The 12,255-nt window shown below is 53.0% G+C and overlaps 1 long non-coding RNA gene across 1 annotated transcript; it reads left to right on the plus strand.

The window, feature by feature from the left end:
* The first annotated feature begins 393 nt into the window (after positions 1-393).
* Positions 394-8,260, plus strand: LOC142924619 (uncharacterized). Its single transcript, XR_012941730.1, has 3 exons — positions 394-479; positions 5,887-5,978; positions 7,510-8,260. It is a non-coding gene; the product is annotated as an uncharacterized LOC142924619 (long non-coding RNA).
* Positions 8,261-12,255: the final 3,995 nt, after the last annotated feature.

The following is a 12,255-nucleotide window of genomic DNA, read 5'->3' on the forward strand; positions in this document are numbered from 1 at the left end:
GCGAACAGAGCAGACTATGAGGTCAGGGGATCGCAGCGCCACGACCTCCCCCAGCTCCAGACCGACCACACACTAGCAGGGTGTGTATTCGCCAGCCGGACGTCTTTCCAGATTAAACGGGATGAGTCAGAAATTAATGAGTACGGGTGGTCAGACAATAGGCCGCTAGAGTAACCGTCGCAACGCTCCGTGTAAGGAGAGGGAACCGAGCGAGGATCACAGGTAGGCGCACAATTGGCCGCGCGGGATAACGTAACCCTGGATTTTTTAAGTCAGGGCGCATAAAAAGGGGGGCCTGAAACCGTTCGGATCAGAACTCTTCTCAACATTTTGGCCGCCAAGACTCCACCCCCTGCCGTCCTGCCTCCTCGAGCCGCTCGCAGCATCCGTGTGATGCCAGCGAGTGCTGCTACGAGGCAGTGATAGGCGAGGCTTTTTCGTCATCCTCCCTCCGACTCTCACAGAGTCAGTGCAACGTCGTGAGTACAGCCGCGAGGTCACGTGACAGGGCGTGTGAGCGTTTGGGGACTTGGACAGCAGTAGGCTAGGCTCCGCTCGTGGAATATTCCCTCCGGGCAATGCGGGGTTTGCGCCGTGAATAAAAGTTAGCAGAGAGCATCGGTGTGGTGTCTGTGATTTATGTGCGGAGCGGCTGCGTGAGCGGACGCGCGGCGAGAGCGAGGGCCCAGCCGCAGCACGAGCGCGCTTGGAGGTAATCGCTCGCAGGTGTGGCCGCTAGTGTCAGCTGAGGACTGCGTTGGCGTCAGCTGCGGTGTGTGCGCGTGTTAGGGTATAACCGCCCGCAAGTGCGAGCGCGTTCGCGCCCCTGCGTTAGCTGTGGTGGACGCGGGCTTGTGTGGGTTCCTCTTGATAATAACGCGGCTCTCTCTCTCTGTTTCAAACAACAAATAAAGTTTGGTAGACAGTGTGCTTCCGTCCATTGTCAATTATAGAGTTTAAGAGAATCCACGCGCGCCTTATAGAAATATATAATCATCATTGTCACGTGGGGTATCACACGCGTCGATTCGGTACAAGTGGGTTGTAACTGGCCTCATTTTAAACTTCTATGTTTCCGATTTTAATTTCCCCAAATAAATGACTGCGATACCTTTAGTCATTAAACAAAATAAATATATAAATCGTGATATTACTTGAGAAAGATTGATGCTATTTAATTATTTATGGTTCTGTTGGGAGGCAGGATTGGTATCTTTAGCACACGTAGATAGAGATACACATACAGACATATATTGTATATATACACACACATACAGATATACATACTGTGTGTATATATATACAGATATACACACACGCACATATACACATATAGACACATTTACACACATATACACAAATATATACACGCTCGAAAAAATATATACGCAAATAATTATACACACACAGCAATAGTCACAAAGACAAAAATAGTCCCATTGCCTTAACAGATTTGGGGCAAGTGCGAGCACCTATGAAGGCCGGAACGGGCGGGTGGTCAACACCACGCCCGGCCGCCTTTGTCTCTCTCGTGGTGATGTTTACACATCGCACCAGGTACTCATTTGAGTCGACCTAGAGGAGGCCCGGGACCGGTTCAGGTGAATATTCACCGGTGTTGGTCGTAGTGGGAATCGAACCCGGGTCGCCAAGTTCATAGCGCAGCGCGCTGACCGCTACACTATCGCTCCCCACACACGTACACACACACACACGTACGCACACACGCGTACACACACACGTATACACGTACACACACACGTATACACACACACACACACGTATACGCACACGTACACACATCTCTGTCATCTTACTCCGCATGTCGTCCCTAACCTGAACCACGCCGTGTCGCTCATCGGGGTTAGTTTGTTTAAACCATACTTCACCACGCTGGTCAATGCGGTTTGGTGAGATTCGAGTTGGTGCGACTCGGATGACATCGCTCGTTACTGATGGAAGCCGTGGCGGGGAGTCGTACTCAGGAAGGGCGGCGGATTCACGGCTCCATCACCACACAGGGGACAATAACTCTCTGGGCGGTGCTGCTGTGATAGTGGATACCATCACCACCATCAACAACCACCACCATCGTCACCATGACCACCATCACCACTGTCAACACCATCAACAACAACCACCATCGTCACCCTGACCACCATCACCACTGTCAACACCATCAACCACCACCATCGTCACCATGACCACCATCACCACTGTCAACACCATCAACAACCACCACCATCGTCACCATGACAACCATCACCACTGTCAACACTATCAACAACCACCACCATCGTCACCATTACCACCATCACCACTGTCAACACCATCAACAACCACCACCACCATCGTCACCATGACCACCATCACCACTGTCAACACCATCAACAACCACCACCACCATCGTCACCATGACCACCATCACCACTGTCAACACCATCAACAACAACCACCATCGTCACCATGACCACCATCACCACTGTCAACACCATCAACAACCACCACCACCATCGTCACCATGACCACCATCACCACTGTCAACACCAACAACCACCACCACCATCGTCACCATTACCACCATCACCACTGTCAACACCATCAACAACCACCACCACCATCGTCACCATGACCACCATCACCACTGTCAACACCAACAACCACCACCACCATCGTCACCATTACCACCATCACCACTGTCAACACCATCAACAACCACCACCACCATCGTCACCATGACCACCATCACCACTGTCAACACCATCAACAACAACCACCACCATCGTCACCATGACCACCATCACCACTGTCAACACCATCAACAACCACCACCACCACCACCATCGTCACCATGACCACCATCACCACTGTCAACACCATCAACAACAACCACCATCGTCACCATGACCACCATCACCACTGTCAACACCATCAACAACCACCACCATCATCGTCACCATGACCACCATCACCACTGTCAACACCAACAACCACCACCACCATCGTCATCATTACCACCATCACCACTGTCAACACCATCAACAACCACCACCATCGTCACCATGACCACCATCACCACTGTCAACACCATCAACAACCACCACCACCACCATCGTCACCATGACCACCATCACCACTGTCAACACCATCAACAACAACCACCATCGTAACCATGACCACCATCACCACTGTCAACACCATCAACAACAACCACCACCACCATCGTCACCATGACCACCATCACCACTGTCAACACCATCAACAAACACCACCACCATCGTCACCATGACCACCATCACGACTGTCAACACCATCAACAACAACCACCATCCTCTTTGGTTCTATTCGGTAAAGTCACGTAGGTAAAAAATAAAACAACAAAAATCACGACGTTTCGGCCACAACACAAGCGGCCTTCATCAGGTGAAGGGATCAGGCTGTCTCGAGGACAGCGCTGGAGTGAAACACAGCCACGCTCAGACCGCGGACCTTTAAGCTGTGTGTGAGCAAACAAGGTGTCCTGACAAAGGAATTAGCATAAAAATAACATTTGATTGACCGATTTTAGAAAAGAGGTGGTGTACGTGCCGGTGGACTTGCCGTTTGGCGCGGGGGGGGGGGGGGGGAGTTTACCTATTGATGGTGTGAAAAGGGAATTTATAAGAGCTGCGAAAGTTTGGGGTACCACTACTTGAAAAAATATACTGTACCATTGAAATTAGTTTAATGTTTAGTTCGATTTAGAACATCTTTCCAATGGTTGCTTAATTTAAAACCATCTTCTCGGTTGAAATTGTGTGTGTGTTTGTAGATCTGAATTGCCTCGTGAACAAATCTCTGATAAAAACCCGTGGGTTTGCAAAGAACCTTGGTATCGGAGAAAATTATATCGTGATCACCCACAGCGTTGTAACAGTGATCAGCCACGGCAGAAGAATTCTTTTGCCGTGTTTCAAATCTGATTTGTGCTCGCGAATTCGGTCAGAGACATGTCGCTTTGTCTCCCCGATATAGCAATCACCGCAGGTACAACTCAATTTGTAAACCCCGGGGTACTGTAAGTCAGGAATGACATCCTTCACGGATGGGATCAGATCACGAATTTTGTGTACTGTATTGAACCGGACCTGGATCTTGTGTTTGTTTATAATTTTGGAAATCTTTTTAGTAACGCCTGCTATATATGGTAGTGTGATGGTTTTGACCGGAGTATCAAGTGGTTGTTTCTGTATGGAGGGAGAAACAGCTTGGCGGATGGTACGGTCAGAGTAACCATTCCTTTTGAGGGCCAGGTGTACATGTTTTAATTCACTGGTCAGGTGGTGTTGGTCCAAAATGCAATGAGCCCTATGGTATAAAGTTGTGATGAGAGAATTATTTTGGGCTGGGTGGTGGTGGGAATCAGGTTTCAAGTAGGAATCTGTTTGGGTGGGTTTCCTGTAGACCATTACCTACGTGACTTTACCGAATAGAACCAAAGAGTATGGATCCTTGCAGTCACGAAAGCTTTAAATCTACAACAACCACCATCGTCACCATGACCACCATCAGCACTGTCAACACCATCAACAACCACCACCATCGTCACCATGACCACCATCACCACTGTCAACACCATCAACAAACACCACCACCATCGTCACCACCACTACGACAGCCGTCGCTTTAACCGAGAGCACGGAGTCAGAATCCTGGGAACGAGGCGACATGCACCAAACAAAAGACGAAGATCCCCCGAATATCTTTCACTGATTGTTGGGGCAAGTGCTGTTAGCAAGTAGCACCCGTGAAGGTCGGCACGCCACACGAGGAGGTTGTGGGTAGTCAACACCACGCCCGGCCGCCTTTGTCTCCCTCGTGACGACGTTTACATGCACACTACACACCACACGAGTGTACACACCACTACACACACTACACACCACACGACTGTACACACACTACAAACCACTACACACCACGTGAGTGTACACACCACTACACACACTACACACCACGTGAGAGTACACACACTACACACCACTACACACCACGTGAGTGTACACACACTACACACCACTACACACCACGTGAGTGTACACACACTACACACCACTACACACCACATGAGTGTACACACCACTACACACCACTACACACCACATGAGAGTACACACCACTACACACCACATGAGTGTACACACCACTACACACCACATGAGAGTACACACCACTACACACCACTACACACCACATGAGTGTACACCACTACACACACTACACACCACGTGAGTGTACACACACTACACACCACGTGAGTGTACACACCACTACACACCACACGAGTGTACACACACTACACACACCACACGAGTGTACACACACTACACACCACTACACACCACGCGAGTGTACACACACTACACACACCACACACCACTACACACCACACACCACTACACCCCACACGCTGAACGTAGCCGCGCTATCAATGCAGACGGACAGAGAGGGTGTCCGCGTTCGCCGCTTGTTGTTTGCAAAGGTTCGCGGTTTCAAATCCAGCGGCCGCGCTGGTTAATACTGCGGTGGGGTGTATTGACCACGCAACAGAGTACGCGCCGTCTACATCACAGCTGACGTTAAAGATCCCCGGGACGTCAGTCGCAGGATGGAGGCCATCGGCGTGTGTCGCGTGCCTGTACACTCGCTCCGATGACACACACAGCAACAGCAGCAGCAATCATCAATCTCCCCCCCTGCGGAGGTGAGTCGCGAGACTCGGCGAGGCTTTGCTGGGTACACACGCCAGCAAAGCCTCCCCGATGCGTCGCCTGTGTTTGTGCAGTGTGTTGCGAGAGGCGGCTGTACCTGTGTACGTACGTGTGTGTGTGTGTGCACCGTACGTAGCCAACCGTGTCAATGGGAGGTGTGGGCATGCGGCACAGCGGACCGGATGACTTCCAACCACAAGCAGCACCAGCAGCGTGGACAGCAGCGTGGTCAGCATTGCTGCCGCTCATTGCAGATGCGTTGGAAGCCGAACGCCGTTGTAGAGATGATGACCTTTGGTGTCTAGAGACGTGGTCACAATATCTAGAGTGGGACACAGGGAGAGAGACAGAGTCGGGGTGCGGGCAGTTTGGGTGGGAGTGGGGACTGGGGGAGGGGTACTGGGGGGTGGGGGTGAGGGAGGTACTGGGGGGGGGGTGTGGGTGGGTGTACTGGGGGTGTGGGGGGTACTGGGGGTGTGGGGGGTACTGGGGGGTGGGGGTGAGGGGGTACTGGGAGTGTGTGGGGGGTGGGGGGGTACTGGGGGGGGGGGGGTGGGGGTGCTTTTTGCCAAGCGAATTAACCCGGGCGAGTCGGGCACGCGTCAGGAGGGAACGAGAGGAGGGTCCCGCTGGGCTCGCACGCAGCGGGGCACGGGGCACGGGGGGCACGTGAGGGGGGGGGGGGGGCTGCCAAAGGGCCCAGCGCTCGGAACGACTCGCGCACACGCAAAGACAAAGATCCCCCCGATAGCCTTCAACAGATTGTTGGGGCAAGTGTTGCTAGCGAGCGCCTATGGAACCAGGCACGGCACACACGCGGGGATGGGTGACCAGCACCACGCCACGCCGCGTTTTATCTCCCCAGGGCGGACGTAGACACACGACAATCGGTACCCAATTCTGGCTGAGTCGACCTAGAGGGCCACCGGGACCGGTTCAATAATTCGCCGGCATGGTTATTGGTCGTAAAGAAAAATCGAACTCGGGTCGCCCGGTTTGTTGCACTGTGCGAGAACCGCTACACTGCTGCTCCGCACACAAAAAAACACACACACCCAACACACGTTCAAAGCCACACGTGTGAACACACACACAGGCACAAAGCCAAAGCACCCCCCTATAGCCTCAACATAGTTTTAGGCACGCTCTACAGGTACTCATTTGAGGCTGAGTCGAGGCCCAGAACCGGTTCAGAGAGTTATCGTCACTGATGTTGGTCGTGAGCGGGAATCGAACTCGAGTCGTCAACTTCGCAGCGCGCTCACCACTACACGACCGCTCCCCACTAAAACACACGAGCACAGGCATGCATGCATGTGCACACAGAGAGAAGCGCCCTCATTCCGCTCAGCACACGCTCTCTGTTCCTCTGCCTCCTCCATCCCCTGGCTCCCTCGCTTCACGTCTCCTCCTCACGGTCCATACCCCTAAACCGCATCAAACTGCACAAACCATGGCAGCAGACGCGGATACCTGATGATGCACAAATGGAAAGTTAAAAAAAAACGCTCCAGCAGTGTGCGCCTGTGATCATAGAGAACAGACCGCGGTACAACGTGTAACGACGCAATGCCCCGATACACAAATACATCACAGCGACACCACTCCACTTGCTTCTGACGCGGTCATCTGTGGCTTGACCACCGTCAATGTGAAATTGTAGTCGTTGCTCTGCCATCGACATCAGCAGCCGCCGTACGAAAGAAGAAGAAGATAATGATGGAGACGGCGACTCCTCCTCTCCCGTCTCTATCTCTAGGCGACGCCATCGCCGTGCCCTGCTGAGAGCTCGCCACGAGCCGCCGGGCAGACAAAGGCGAACTTGGGAGACTCCTTCTGGTGCGGGGAGCAGGAGCCGACCCGCACGGCCACACACGGACAAAGACACACGCCGACGGGCACACAGACACACAGAAACACGGACACACGGACACACAGACACGCGGAAGGGCACACAGACACGGACACACAGACACACGGACACACAGACACACGGAGAGAAAAACCGCAGATACACGGACATGCCAATAATACACGGACGGACGGACACAGACACACGGATCGGCAAACCGGGCGCACAGACAACTACAAAGACATACACACGTACAGATACAAGGGCGGACGGGCACACATACGAACAGACGGACACACGTACGTACACACTCACACAGACAGACACAGACGGACACACACACACAGACAGACACACGGACAGACACACGGACGCACATACTCACACACAGACAGACACGCAGAAATACATACCATTTTCCGGGCACAGCAATAAGTATCCGAGCGGATCCATTAAAAATACAATTAAGATTTCCCCGCAAATAAATTGTGTAAAATTAATCATGGTCCCTGAGCGCCGTGAGCGTCTCAGAGGTCCGCCTTGTAAACGAGATAATGGATCTCGACGGGTTACCGCGTGGTTAAATAAAGGACGCCGGTTCGAATGAGACGCGGTCGTACCGTCAGGGGTAATGTGTGTCCCGAGAGCGCGTCGATTGTCCGGGAACGGAACGCGATCCGCTTGGCGCATTGTTCTTTGTTCTGCTCGTAAATCTGTTCCGTGCCACCGTGATTCCTGTTCCCGTGAACTTAACCCGTTGATTCCTCCACCCCGTGTTGCGGAACTCGCACCCTACCAGACCGGTTCGCCCCGACTCAACCGCCACGCAGTGTTCAATCACCACCGCCGCCAACGCCGCCACCATGACAGGTCGCAACGAGACACGCGATCACCTCTTCACCAATAAGCCGCCATTCGCCGTCACGAAGCGGTGGTGGCGTCACCACGGCGCCGGTGCCAGGCTAGGTGCACTTTGAGGCCACGTGAAGTGTCGAAGGCTCGCTGATAGGAGAAGGTCTCGGGACAGGCCCAGGTGCCATGGGTTGGCTGACTCAGATGACTGGTAAATGCACCAGCTATACCCAGTACTGTGCCACCTTGCTGCGTTTTAGACGCCCGGCGTTGTTGTGAGCGTCCCTCATCTGGCCTTAGTTGTTGTTGGAGGGCGATTGCATCCAACTGCCCAGTGTATATATATATCTATATATACTCACCCACTCATTCACCCACCCACTCACCCACTCGCTCCCGTCACAGTCCCTCTGTGTTCCGAACTTCTCATAACATGGTATCTAAAACAACCAGCGATAGTGCTGTTGGTTGCTGGTTTCTTGGCGTTTTGGGGATTTTGGGCCAGCGCTCATCAATCGTGACAAATATAGTAGCTGAGGCTGTGTTCCACCTTTGACGTGGTTCTATGCGTTCATCATTGCTGCATTGCTTACCCTCAACTAGCTTCAATTGAGCACCCGGTTGAATCACAGAGGTGACTTTTCAACCCGGATTCAGCCCCCCCCCCGTCCCCCACTGTACCTCCTCCCCCCCGTGCCCAGAGCTACCACGCGGCCAACTCACTCCTTCCCCCCCCACCCACCCCGGCGTCCCCTCCATTCAATCAGTGGCAGAAGCGATTTCCTGTGACTGAACTCGCCAGCTCTTAACAAGCGCCGCTCCACAATCGCCTCAATGATGGACGATTCCCGTGGCTATTTCGCGCCCCCCTCCACCCCCCACATTGTCCCGGTCCGGCAATCAGGCGGTAATCGCGTTATCGTGCTGCGCTTAACAGGGCACGAAGACTCGGCTCCAAATAAACACGCGGCGGCTAAAGCGGCCTACGGTCAACATCAACAAACGTGGTGGTCTACTTCTCGGCGCTGATAATCTCGAATATCTGCATGGCGCTGGCTACGGGCCCAGAGCATGGATTGTTCTATGGTATAGTACTCGTTATGGCCCAGTCTATGGAGATGTCTAATCGTATTGGCTATGGACCCAGTGTACGGAGCTATCCATGGTGCTGGCCATCGTCATGTGTATGGATCTTTCCATGGGACTGGCGATGGCCAAGTGTATGGAGCTGTCCATGGTACTGACTATGGCCCAGTATTGGCTATGGGCACAGTGTATGAAGCTGTCCATGGTACTGACCTTGGCCCAGTATTGGCTATGGGCACAGTGTATGAAGCTGTCCATGGTACTGACTATGGCCCAATCTGTAGTATTGGCTATGGGCACAGTGTATGGAGCTGTCCATGGTACTGACCTTGGCCCAGTATTGACTATGGGCACAGTGTATAGAGCTGTCCATGGTACTGACTATGGCCCAGTCTGTGGTATTGGCTATGGGCACAGTATTGGCTATGGGCACAGTGTATGAAGCTGTCCATGGTACTGACTATGGCCCAATCTGTGGTATTGGCTATGGGCACAGTGTTTGGAGCTGTCCATGGTACTGACCTTGGCCCAGTATTGGCTATGGGCACAGTGTATAGAGCTGTCCATGGTACTGACTATGGCCCAATCTGTGGTATTGGCTATGGGCACAGTGTTTGGAGCTGTCCATGGTACTGACCTTGGCCCAGTATTGGCTATGGGCACAGTGTATAGAGCTGTCCATGGGACTGACTATGGCCCAGTCTTGGCTATGGGCACAGTGTATGGAGCTGTCCATGGCACTGACTATGACCCAGTATTGGCTATGGGCACAGTGTATGGAGCTGTCCATGGTACTGACTATGGCCAAGTATTGGCTATGGCCCCAATGTATGATCTGTCCATAGTACTGAATTTTTGCCCAGTCTGTGGTATTGGCTATGGGCACAATGTATGGAGCTGTCCATGGGATTGACTACAGCCAGTCTTGGCTATGGGCCCAGTGTAGGGAGCTGTCCATGGTACTGGCTATGGCCCAGTCTGTGGAGATGTCCACGGAACAGGCTATGGACCAGTGTATGCAACTGTCCATGTTCCTTCCTATGGGCCCAGTGTAAGGAGCTGTCCATGGGGATGGATCTGTCCCACTGAATGGAGATGTCCATGGTGCAAGCTATGTCCCAAAGTTTTTGGTGTTGGCGATGACCCAGTGTATGGAGATATCCATGGTGCCGGCTATAACGGTGTGTTGTTGTATTGTTTGTTGTAGTAACGTTCTGACCTACCCCGACTGGGCATCTGTGAAAAAGAGCATTCTAGCTCATCGGATTCTGTGAATAAATATTCTGATTCTGATTCTGCCTATGTGTCCTGCTCACGTGGCTCTTTGTGCGCCTGCCTCATATTGCGCCGTGAATCCGAATCTGGCCTGGCAGGGTTTGGGGGAGGGGAGCGCGAGAGACATCCCCTGCGGGGTTGGGGGTTGGAGGATGATGAGGAGGAGGGATGGGAGGGGGTAGCAATGGGGGATGGGGGAGGCAGAGTTGACAGGGAAGGAAAGGAGGCGTCTTTTGTACCCGCTGATTGAGGGGCGAATTTAATTTTTGCAAACGAGCGCGGAGGAGGACAGAGTCGGTGGTCTCCGTGGTGGTGGAGTCGCTGTCATTCCATTACGAGTGCACGCACGCGCGCGCGCTCAGACAGGCGAGCAAGCGCGCGCGCACACACACCCACTCTCTCAAACAAAGACAAAGACCCCCCGTACAGCCTCTTCACAGATTGTGGGGGCAAGTGCTGTAAGCGAGTGTTCAGACGCGCGTACACACGCGCGTATATACACACACACATGCACGTGTACACACACATGCACGTATACACACACACATGCACGTGTACACACACGCATGCGTAGTGCGAACGCTGCGCAAGCAATGCTCGGATACGTCACCCTCTTTCTCACCAGACAAAGATCCCCCGTATCGCCTTAACAGACTGTTGGGGCAAGTGCTGTTAGCGAGCACCTATGAAGGCCGGAACGGTACACGAAGGGGTGGGTGACCAGCACCACGCCCGACCGCCTTTGTCTCCCCAGTGGCGATGTTTACACACCACAGCAGGTGTTTATTTGAGGCTGAGTCGACCTAGGGGAAGCCTAGGACCGGTTCAGATAATCGTCACTGGTGTTGGCCGTGAGCGGGAATCGAACCCGGTTCGCCGGGTTCATAGCGGAGCGCGCTAACATCTTCACAACTGCTCCCCACTTACATACACACACACACACTCTTGCACCCACACACTCTCATACATACACTCACACGCACATACTCTCACACATACACGCACACACTCGAACACACACACTCTCTCTCACACACACACATTCTCACACACGCACACGCACACACTCGCACACACACACTCTCTCTCTCACACACACATTCTCACACACACACACGCACACACACACACGCACACACTCTCTCTCTCTCGCACACACACTCACACACACTCACACACTCGCGCACACTCTCACACGCATGCACGAACCCGCGCCGCAGAACAAAGCATCGTGAACGAACGCCCGCGCGCTCGGCTCAGCCACTTTGTGGAGGTTGCAGAGATTACACAGCGACACACACACACACAATCAGACAAGGCACATACACAGACACACACATACAAGACAAAGGCACACAGCGACACACACACAAACACAGGACACAGAAAAACACACACATACATACAGACACACAGACAAAGACAGACAGAGACACACAT

The sequence above is a fragment of the Petromyzon marinus genome, chromosome 15 (assembly GCF_048934315.1).
Source record: "Petromyzon marinus isolate PM22_M1 ecotype Great Lakes invasive population chromosome 15, UKy_Petmar_22M1.pri1.0, whole genome shotgun sequence".
NCBI classification, from domain to species: Eukaryota; Metazoa; Chordata; class Hyperoartia; order Petromyzontiformes; family Petromyzontidae; genus Petromyzon; species Petromyzon marinus.